A 12,138-nucleotide genomic window follows, 5' to 3' on the forward strand; every position below is an offset into this window, starting at 1 on the left:
CAAACAGTACGAGAAGTGGAATTGGATTACGATGCAGCCTAGTACAAGAGGAAGCCACAAGGTGTCAAAGCGATACATTGATATACAAAGTCACCATTGGAAAGGGCGGATATTGGAGCTCAAACAAGATCGTGATGGAAAAAAGCTAGCCAAGGTCCAACATGTTTACAAGGCAACAGAGCTGAAACTAGCAAACCATGACCAACGTCAACGATTTCCTGCAAATTGTAAGTTATTTCACCACTTTATATTCTTGTTTTTAAATCAATTGTGTGCTAATAATGGTATACAGAGCACTGCTTCGATTGTTCTTGGGTTCCTGTGCGTAGATATTTTTCCCTCATATAGTGAATGGGAGCCTATGGAGGCAATTTCAGGAACCTTTGAAGCATACCATGTGGAGCTTGGTAGTTTAATCTTTGGAGGGTGTCCAGCTGCACAACTTCTTGCACGAAACATCTTCTTCTATGAGGATACATATGTGGTTCCCACGACAACAAATGGTACTGGAAAATTAGTTCCAAAACCTACGCCAACTCTCACATCTATTGAATGGCCAATTCCAGACAATGCTTCAGTGACCATGGCTTGTTTGCAGATCGAAAGCAAGGTGCAAAATGCTATGAAGTGCACATATGGATCTCACAAAGCAACCATAACCTGCTTCATACCTCTACACCTCTTTGTGTACCTGTTCCGTACAAGTGACACACATCGTACCCCAACTTTATGGATTGCAAAGGGGGAGAGAGCTCTGACTTGTTTCTTATCACCTGCATGGGATAAAAAAGTTGTTCAACACAATGGAGACACCATTAGATGCGGAGTAATTGTTGAGAAGGTTGTGATGCGCTATCATATTGCCAAGCAACAGTTGTCCATTGCATTTCCTTACAGGCGATGGAAGCTTACAAATGGAGAATGGGAGGCGTTAGACTCCGACACAACCTCTACAGAACAGGGTGTGCTACATATATCCATGCAAGGTGGGGATGTAGAAGATGTTACTGTGAATGATGACTGGTTCAGTGGTGATTTTGCTTTGATAATCAATGGTAGAGTAGTGCGCAAAAGGCAGGAACGATCTTTTCTTTGTAGAGAAATTACTTTCCCTGGCTGTGTAGCTATCAGATAACCACTGGATATGTAATCTTGAATTGAAGTAAATACAATTTCAATTTTTTTGCCTCACTGTCTTATTAAGGTTTTTCAATTGTCTTGTGCAGTTTTATTTTTTTGTGATAGTGTAAGGTTGGTCACAGAAGCATCTGTGGCGTGAGCCACTAGTAAATTGGAAATGACCTTGCGATGGAAGGATACGTTCTTGCTTTCGCATACCATTTTTAAAATTTTTTTTGGTACTTACAAATTTTAAAAGTTTTAAAAAATTTTATAACAAGGTCGCCCATTTATAAACGATACTTTACTCATTTACATCAATTGACAATTATCGTTCTCGCCTAACACTTGCTCTCAATTTTGCACACCTTTCTGTATCACACACTCTCTATTTCCTCCAATCACTCATAGCATGGCACCTCTACTTGACGCACTTATTGCACAGCTAGGAAAGCTTGAGTTACTTCATAGGGTTGATGAGATCGTCCCTATGTTTGAGGGAGCAATTGATGTACGTGCAACAATGCATCTACACGCGGATGCTTTTACAGATGTCATTCAGTATATGGATGAACACATCAGCACGTACTCCATCATGTTTGAGGGTGATGAGGGCTTATGGGTTCCAGTTGACCTCATCATCAGGGAAGAGAAGAATTTTAGATTTCGCCTATCCAGGTTTTTAAAATCCCTCAGAGAAAAGGACTACAAAAATGAGGAGGAAGACTTACTCCTGGATCTACAAATGGGCAACATCAGCACTTCTTTCCTAAGCTGGGGACATGGTTTTGGTCCTTCTGTTACAAGAGGGTGTGGCGAAAGAAAGTGGCAAGGAAAAAGAAAAGGGCAAAGTAAAGCTAATGGAGCAGGTCCAAGAGGCCCATGCTGAGGAAGAGAATGTTACACAACAATGGGAGGCCTCAATGGCATTGGTGGCTCTACAAGATAATGTCCCCAAGGAGGTTCCGGACCTAGTTCTAGAGGGCGATGAAGTACTCGAGGAGGTCCCAGACCTTGTTATCATGTCTTTGCATCCAATCATCATTGATGGGAAAGAGTTTTTGTTTTTGGATGACATTGCCAAGACACTCAGGTTTCGTGAGGATGAGGCACTTTCTATTATTGCCGTGAATGCTGGGGGTCAAGACAAAGGAAAAGTGAAAATTTCTTTTGAAGATGACAACCTCACAAAAGCGCTTGCATATGATATTGGTAGCAGTACCTTGGAAGTTGTAGTGGCCAAAGCGCTCGTTGAAATAAAGCAAGAAGTGCAATTCTATGAGAGCGTAGCTGCCTTTGAACCACACATGCCCTTGGTTGCTGGCGATGCAACTGAGGTATGTCCTTACTTCTTAGTTGTAAAGCAAATTATTTTTTGTATCATTTCACGCTTCCTAACTTCTATATTGACATGTTGACAGACTGCTTTTGAAGTGGACAAGTTTGCTATGCGCGTAGGAGGAACACGGCCAAAGTCAGAGGGTCGAGATGCATCCCTTTGGCACTACATACCTGCCCTCAGGGCCGACATAGTGCGGGTTTTTCATTTAGAATATGCAGAGATCGCCTATGCCGAGCTCCTAAAATGTAAAGCATTTAGTGCAGTCTTGTCGGAGAACCCCTTAGCCTCGAACATAAATAAATGTATTTTGGTAGCTAGGGAAGCTGCCTTGTATTGCTTCACGGGCAACCATCCCGGCTCAGTTTTAGGCCATTGTGCCCTTTCTCAGGCTCAAGGAATCAATGAGCCGAGTGATGTATTCCAAAGCTTAGGCCACAAACCAGCCTCTAGAACTCTCTCTCCTGAGCTCTTCCAAGAGCTTATTAAAAAGATGTAATGCAAACTTCTCTTCCAAGTTTAATAAAATTTTTTGTTGTGCATTGTAAGTTGTGATTTTTCCTGGCGTACTTGTGATATACCATTTCAAGCCTCGCAATTTTAAGATTTTGTTCATGTGTTCATAGAAAAAATTATTTAGGATTTATTTTAATTGAGATCGTGATTAAAAAAAGTAATCGAGATTGGGTTAGAGCGGTATGAAAAAATATTGTATTTATAGATGTAAACACACTCGCATATATGTATATATATATGTACATATATGTATATATATATATATATATGTGTGTGTGTGTGTATGTACCTATATATATATAAGATTCTGGGGCTATTGAATGATATATATACATATATATACATATATATATATAAAAGATGTATAGGATATATATATATATATAAGACATAAGATATTATAAGATTTTAAGGCTATTATCAGATATATATACATATATATAATATTTTATATAAATATATAAGATTTTAGGGCTGTTAGGGCACCAAAAGGGTCTTATGAGCCTCACCAGACCAAAGATATCAAAAAAAAATAAAAAAAATACCATGTGCGCTACGGCGCGTTAATCGACATTTTGACCTGGTCAAAGTGCCGATTAACGCGCCGTAGCGCACATGGCTTTTTTTTTATTTTTTTTATTTTTTTGGCCTTGAGGCTCATAAGGCACTCTATAAGGGTCTCTAGGTCCATTTATAGGATCTACCTTTTTTGTATATATAAATAAACATATATATATATGTGTATATGTATATATTTTTGCATATGTATATATATGTGTGTATATATGTTTGTGTGTGTATATATATATATGTGTGTGTGTGTGCACCTATATATATATATATAAGATTCTGGGGCTATTGAAAGATATATATATATAATATATATATATATATATAAAAGATATATAGGATATATATACATAAGACATAAGATATTATAAGATTTTAAGGCTATTATAAGATATATATATAAATATAAATAATATCTTATATAAATATGTAAGATTTGGGGCTGTTAGGGCACCTAAATGGTCTTATGAGCCTCACCAGACCAAAGATATCAAAAAAAAATAAAAAAAATACCATGTGCGCTACGGCGCGTGAATCTCCATTTTGACCTGGTCAAACTAGAGATTAACGCGCCGTAGCGCACATGGCATTTTTTTTATTTATTTTTATTTTTTTTGCCTTGAGGCTCATAAGGCACTCTATAAGTTTCTCTAGTTGACTTTATAGGATCTACATTTTTTGTATATATAAATATTCATATATATGTGTGTGTGTGTGTGTACATATATATATATATATATGTGCATATGTATATATATTTGTATATGTATATATATGTGTGTGTATATATGTTTGTGTGTGTATATATATATGTGTGTGTGTGTGTGTGTGTGTTTGTGTATGTTTTTTCCTGTGTGTATAGTGCTTTTATAATTTTTAAATGAAATGTTCATTGGCTCTGAGCATACAAAAAAAATGGACTCAACAAAGAATGTAACACAACTCACAAAGAATGTAACACAACTCACAAAGTTTTCATTAATGTGTGAAAAAGCTACAAAGGAATTTGGGAACATTACAAAATTTTGTAGGGAGAATTACAAAATGGGTTAGCCTATTGAGGTAGAAGGCTACGCTCTAAACGTAGACGTAGGGCTAGGGACATATCTACAGGCTTCAAAGTAACTCTCTTGGCATGTACCATAGCCAGCACTGAGTCTTCAAAAATAGAAACTACAATATCTTTTGCAGCTTCTTGAAGAGCTTCAAGAGCTGTGCTCTGTATGCGGTCAACCCTGTCAGAATATTTTTCCATTGTTTCTCTCACCAGTCGAGAGAATGGTGCCTTGGGGATGAGAAGATCTGTGCTTTTCTGATATTTCCTAATCTCTCGTAGCGCGACTGTCCCTGGCCTCCATTTTCTCTTCTTCTTTGTAACTGGTGGAGGCGGTGGTGGTCTTTGATTCTCCCACGGTGGTTGTTCAGACCTGAACTTCTTTTTCTTTTGTGCACGCTCTTCCTCTTCTTGTTGGTCCCGAAACTGGCCCTCCATTCTTTTACCACACTTCTTGACTGGCCGCCTTGGATGTTGTGGCTGCCTGTGGCTGTGCTTGGCTTGCCCTCCTTGCGTCCTCTTTGGGCTGCTGTCTCTTTTGCATTTCTGTCTCCCAAGCTGCCCTCACAAGAGGAAACTCTTTGTCAATGGTATCTTTCGTGATGCCGTAGGACAAGAGCTCGACCTCCCTGTTCTGTAAGATAACCTCTAGCTGTTCTAGGGTGTCGGCCTCAATAACAATCTCCGGTGGCTGCCCTTGACCTTCCTCGGCTTCTTTTCGACGCCGCTCTTCTTCTGCTTCTCTACTAGGCCCTGCTTCTTCAGCTTCCTTCCTGCGTTGTGCTTCTTCGGCCTCCTTCCTGCGCTCTTCTTCTCTCATCCCCTTTGCCTCTTGCTCTGTTACGATAGGTAGACTTGTCCTTTTTGCTGTAGCAGGTAGTGGGCCGAGTTGATCGAAAAACCGCAAGTCTTGCTCCTGTTCTTCTGGCATGGCCTAGGTATTTACGAGTGCAAGAGATAGTGGGAGGGCAAGAGAGAGTAGAGCACAAAGAAGAAATTGAAATGTGGTGGCTATGAATGAAAAATGACTTAAATATGTCTATAAATATAATTTTTTAAAACTTTTAGAAAATTTAAAAACACAAAAAGATTATAATCAGAGAGTTTAAGCCCATGAGAAACCACACCGACGCTTGCTTGCTACCCACTGCCGTAGTCTCTCCCTAGCATTTGATCTGTTGTATCCTTCAGTTCTTCTTGCATTAACAGTTTTCATTATTTGACGCCTAAGAGACAAATTACCGCGACTTTTCTGCCTTTTTTTGCCAACCAGAACGCGATAGAACCAGTTGAACATTTCATGGAGTGCATTACTCTTGACTTTGCCACCACCATGGCGAGTGCCCTTAAAATACACGGCCTTTGCTTGGTAATGTGATTTCTCCATGCCTTGATTGCTCCAAAGTGCTAAAGAGCCATATCTATCGAGAAAGTATGGCCCATGTGCATACAATATATGCTGCATAGAAAATTACAAAAAGTCAACAAACAGTATAAAGAACATACTACAAGGACACAATAAATACAACATTACCATGTAGTGAGTAATGTGTGTTTCTCCCCATGCCTCGACCATTTCTTCTGTGAATCTACAAGTGGCTTGTTTAAGTGCCTCAATACCATGGTCATCCAGGTGAGGTCGCTCTAGAAGATCGACCATTTTATTACACACCTCCCATACATGTGCACGTTTTAGGCCAAGCCTGGCATCATTTCCTCGATATGTTGTGACATCACATATCTTCTTCCAAATTTCAAAGTCAGTGTGGCTATGAGAACCCAAGTGGTTTGATAGCAAGTGTCTTGCCTTTGATCCACCCATGCAAATTTTATTAGGGTTGTCTTGTGTAGGGTTTGATTTTCTGTCCTTTGTCAAGACCACTGCTCCAGCATGTAATCCCATAGAGGAAAGTACACCCTCTAGTGCACGTATTGACTCTTCTCGTCGATCTTCGGGCTCCATGTTCCAGACATAGTTTATGTGGAGCATCAATAGCTTATCCAAAATCCTCAGTCTTGCATGTAATATGCACACATGCACTTGACATAGTGGAATTTCCAAGATTGGGTTCCAAGCATTGTCCTCCTGGTCACGACTAGGTGGCTTGCTCTGGTCACAACTTAATATGCCATTATGCCATACCTTTGATCCTTTCCTCTGTTCAGCATAAAAAACGATTGCTTTTTTTGCACCCACCTGTTTTTGACTTTTGCCTTTACTAGGTTGTTTCCCTTTTACTCTTGAGTCTACTGCTGTCTTGGAATGACAACAGTAAACACATGAGAATATAGTATTCGGACCTGTTTTACAACCCAACATACACTTTAAGGTTTTTAGATCGCCACCCAAGTGCCATTCAACGTTAAAGCAGCCTATTCCGGGAACATCAAGCTTCTGCCCATTGACCTGACAAGAGACGACATGTTGAATGCCAGACCGTTCAAAATACCACCTCAAGGTTTCATGGTTCTCTTTTTGGGAGGACCCATGCTGCTTGCCACCAGATGTTCTTCTCTGATTGAATGCCGTAGTAGTCTTGCTTATGTCCTTGACCCCTATTGTTGCTGTCTTCAGTTGCATCCAACTCTTGGGTCTCTAAAGGCCTTCCTCTAAGTGCTCGGCTCATCAAGGTTGAACTAACACGCTCCAGTCTTTGACCTTTAACCACTTCAAGACAAACACGGCATTTCCACCTGTCTCTTCAAGTGTGAGGCCATAGTAGTGAATCATTGCTTTTTGTAGCACTTCCATGTCAATGTAGACATTGTTATATGCATTGTATTCAAAGGGTTTGATTGTTGGCATTGGCATAATATCCTCCACCCACTTGTACCCACCCTCGAACATGGATGCAATATCACCATTAGCACACTTCTTTGCCATCTGTAAGCTATAAAGTGTTGGAAGCAAGGATTGCATAACTCCCTTTGCTCGCAACCCTAAAGTGATTGACCTGTACATTGCTCTGTAACCTTTCTGGCTAATACCTGCTGAGTCACATATATCAAGCATCTCTTTGGGGGTGACAATTTCTTTGATTTCCTTCAAGAAATGTTGACGAAGGGTCTCCCACAGCTTATCATTACCAGAACCTGTTATCATTTCCATAATATCCTTCTCCTGAAGGACATGCTGAAGAAGGGAGGCATTAACATTGTCCTCAGCGTTGTTACATCCTAGTATAGCTGTTGCACAAGCCCTACAATCACAATGGTCAACCATGAGAGATGCTTTATTCATTAATTGCTTCTCAAAGCTACTATAATTCCTACAAAAATTTTTACCTGGTTGTTTGTTTACGCCTCTTGCATGCGCCTGCTGTCTTTGAAAGCAACCCAACAGCTTTACGTTTTCTTTGCCTTGCGTGATATCCCATGGGAAGATGAGTGAAATGGTGAACACGACGCCGAAGATTACGAGTGGAGTGTTGAAGACGAACATAATTATCGGTAAATTGATTTATTGTGCGCACACGATCCGCTAGATTATTCTTCTGCACCTCAAGCTCCTCTGAGAGCTCTTTAATCCTCTGCATCAAACCATTGATCTTCTTAGTCGATGCCGCTTGAAGCTGGTCGAAGACAAATTGTGTTTGCCTCTTTTCAGCTGCCTCATCTAGCCACAACATGTGTAATCTCCTACAATAGCCAAGAAGCCCATTGAAATCATCACCAACAAACATAAGAAAACTTGTAATGCTTTTGAATGGTGGAGGGGCACCAGATATTGGATCTGGTGGATAAAGATTTCCATCAATCCAAAGATCAATGGCCTTTGCTCCTTGCATTCGAAGCTGATCGTATGAAATATTGGGTGCAACATGCCTACTGCGTAGGGTTGCGTATTCTGTCTCCAAATCAACCTGAAGGCGGATCTTAGAAGGCTTATTGGTGATGTCTTGTAGTGCCATCTACAAGAAAGTAGGCTTGTAAGCTTGGGTTGAATAGGAGTGGAAGGAGCAGGATATGGTATCAAAAAATAATGGGAAGAATGGAGATGAGGGTTGCTTCTCTAGAGCTGCATTGTGGATAGAGAAAGAAGCCAGAAAGGGAGCCAAAGAAACATAGAGAGGGTTGGCAATGGTGAGACGAAAATGCAAAGGAGACAATGCATCATGGGAAGCTTCTTTAGTGCAAGATATGACTGCTAAGCAATATAGAGAGAGAGAATACTTCATGAAAAGGTTCTTCTGTGCTACTACTGTGGGTTTGGAGAGAGAACCAAGTATTGTAGAAAGAATGCTCCTGGTAAGCTTCTTCCTTGCAAGCCATGGCTACTACTGTGGGTTTGGAGAGAGAAGGCTCATTTAGGAGTACAGACCTACTAGCTATGGAGAGAGGACCAAGTACTGTAGAGAGAATGCTCATGGTAAGCTTCTTCCCTGCAAGCCATGGCTACTACTGTGGGTTTGGAGAGAGAAGGCTCATTTAGGAGTACAGATCTGTTAGCTATGGCTTTTGGAGTAGACAAAGACGCTTTTTTCCATGGAGAAGGAGTGCAGGGCGTTTTAGAGAGAAGATTTAGAGAGAGAAAGAGATCTGGTGTACACACAAAAAAGGGGGGAAGAAAGTGACGAATTTTTGGAATGTTTGGAGTTCGAAAAGGTTGTTGCAGGCTATGATTACTCATTACAAAGCTTTAAAGTCACCTAGGTGGCCAGATCTAGGAATATCTCCTTTTTTTTATTTTTTTTTGTTTTTGTGAAAAATCAAATATATGCTTTTAGGACTAGGCCTCTAGGCTTGGTCAAAGATGGATTAGCATTTTAAGCATTTCACTAAACGTCCAAATTAAAGGGCCCAAGAAGACTCCATTGAGTTCCTAATGAGTTACAAAATACAGTTTCTAAATCGAACTCTCGTCTTTCCACATTATCCCTCCTTAGTCCACATTACTTATTCCACATTCCATTCAATGTGTACTCCATTCTCATCCATTTCCTCATATCGACGACACATTAATTCACACACACATTCACATTCACATCCATACATCCACATTTACATGCATACATCCATTTTCACATCCTCATTTATACATCCACATCCCATATCCACATTCATACATACACATCCATATCCACATCCATACATCCACATTCACATCCATACATCCACATCTACATGCATACCTTCATTTTCACATCCTCATTTATACATCCACATCCCATATCTACATTCATACATACACATCCATATCCACATCCATACATCCACATCCACATCCACATTCATATTCACATCCATAAATCCACATCTACATGCATACATCCATTATCACGTCCTCATTCATACATCCACATCCATATCCATACATACATCCACATCCACATTCACATTCCCATTCACATCTATACATCCACATCTACATCCACATACATACATACATCCACATCCACATTCCCATTCACATCTATACATCCACATCTACATCCACATTCATATACATCCACATCCACATTCCCATTCACATCTATACATCCACATCTACATCCACATACATACATACATCCACATCCACATTCCCATTCACATCTATACATCCACATCTACATCCACATTCACATACATCCACATCCACATTCACATCCACATTCCCATTCACATCTATACATCCACATCTACATCCACATACATACATACATCCACATCCACATTCCCATTCACATCTATACATCCACATCTACATCCACATTCACATCCACATTCCCATTCACATCTATACATCCACATCTACATCCACATTCACATCTATGCATATACATCTTCATGCATACATCCATTTTCACATTCATACATCCATACTCTCATCTCCACATCCACTCATCCACATATATACATCCATTTTCACATTCCCATTCATATAACCCCATATGCCTTCACATCTAATCTTTTACATCACATCCATTCTCGCCCTATCACAACCCATATACATCTTATCCTATCACATACACTTCTTACCTCATCCCATACACATCTTATCACATCTTAATTCATCTTATCACCTCTTATCACCTCTTATACACCTCTTATCACATCCTATCACATCTCATATCTATTTATAGAATACAAGAGAATTCTTATATTTGATATAAGATTTCTTTACACATTTACTTATGCATAAATTCCATTTAAGGAGATTAATACTTCCGAAGTAAAATCAATCTTTTATGCATCTTCCTATGCATAAATTCATTTTAAATGAAAATGATACTTTTGAATTAAAAATCAAATTTTTATGCATCTTCTTATGCATAAATTCAATTTGGTAGGAATTACACTTTTAGAATAAAAGAATTTCTCTTACGCATCTAAGTTATGCATAAAATCCATTTATGATGAAAATCACACTTTTAGTATAAAAAGAATATCTTTTATGCATACCTCCATGCATGAAATCCAATATGATAAAAGTAACACTCTTACAATAAAATAATCAACTTTTATGCATATCTCCATGCATGAAATTCAATTATGATAAAAGTCACACTTTTATAATAAAATAATCAACTTTTATACATACCTTTATGCATGAAATTCAAATATGATAAAAGTAACACTTTTGATATAAAAATTTATCCATTATGCCTACTTCTATGCATGAAATAAAAATTATAAAAGTAACACTTTTGACATAAAAATTAATCCTTTATGCATACTTCTATGCATGAAAATAAAATGATAAAAGTAACACTTTTGATATAAAAATTTATCCATTATGCATACTTCTATGCATGAAAATAAAAATGGTAAAAATAACACTTTTGATATAAAAATTTATCCTTTATGCATACTTCTATGCATGAAAATAAAAATGATAAAAATAACACTTTTGATATAAAATTTTATTTATTATGCATACTTCTATGCATGAAAGTAAATATGATAAAAGTAACACTTTTGATATAAAAATTTATCCATTATGCATACTTCTATGCATGAAAATAAAAATGGTAAAAATAACACTTTTGATATAAAAATTTATCCATTATGCATACTTCTATGCATGAAATAAAATGGTAAGAATAACACTTTTGATATAAAAACTTATCCTTTATGCATAATATTAAAATTCAATTTCTCCATGATTATAATTAAATTCTTTCAATTAATCTAGGATGATAATTCCTAGAATATGGTAGGAAGTCCTCTTTTTATGCTTTGAATGAAATTATTTTATGTATAATTTTTATAAAAATTTTGCCATAGCTCCGCTGCTATGACTGATAAATCTCAAATTTTCTAAGAGATAAAGCTTATCATTAAGAAAATAATTAAAATGATTCTCTAATTGGATCATTAATCCATAATGGATTGAATCATCAATATACATAAACTAAAAGCATAGAAAAAAAGCCATTAATTTGGCCTCAAGCATAGCTTAATCTTGGGTTAAGGAAAAGCTTTATGAAAAGCTTCATTTGGATTGAGAATGGGTTATGAGTATGACCATTTCTTTAGTGAGAGAGAGAAATTACATAAAACCATTAGAATTTAAACATAAATAGAAATTTATGTAATTCTTTACTATCATTAATTA

The sequence above is a fragment of the Cibotium barometz genome, chromosome 44 (assembly GCF_041138505.1).
Source record: "Cibotium barometz isolate CiBa-2024 chromosome 44, ASM4113850v1, whole genome shotgun sequence".
Taxonomy (NCBI): domain Eukaryota; kingdom Viridiplantae; phylum Streptophyta; class Polypodiopsida; order Cyatheales; family Cibotiaceae; genus Cibotium; species Cibotium barometz.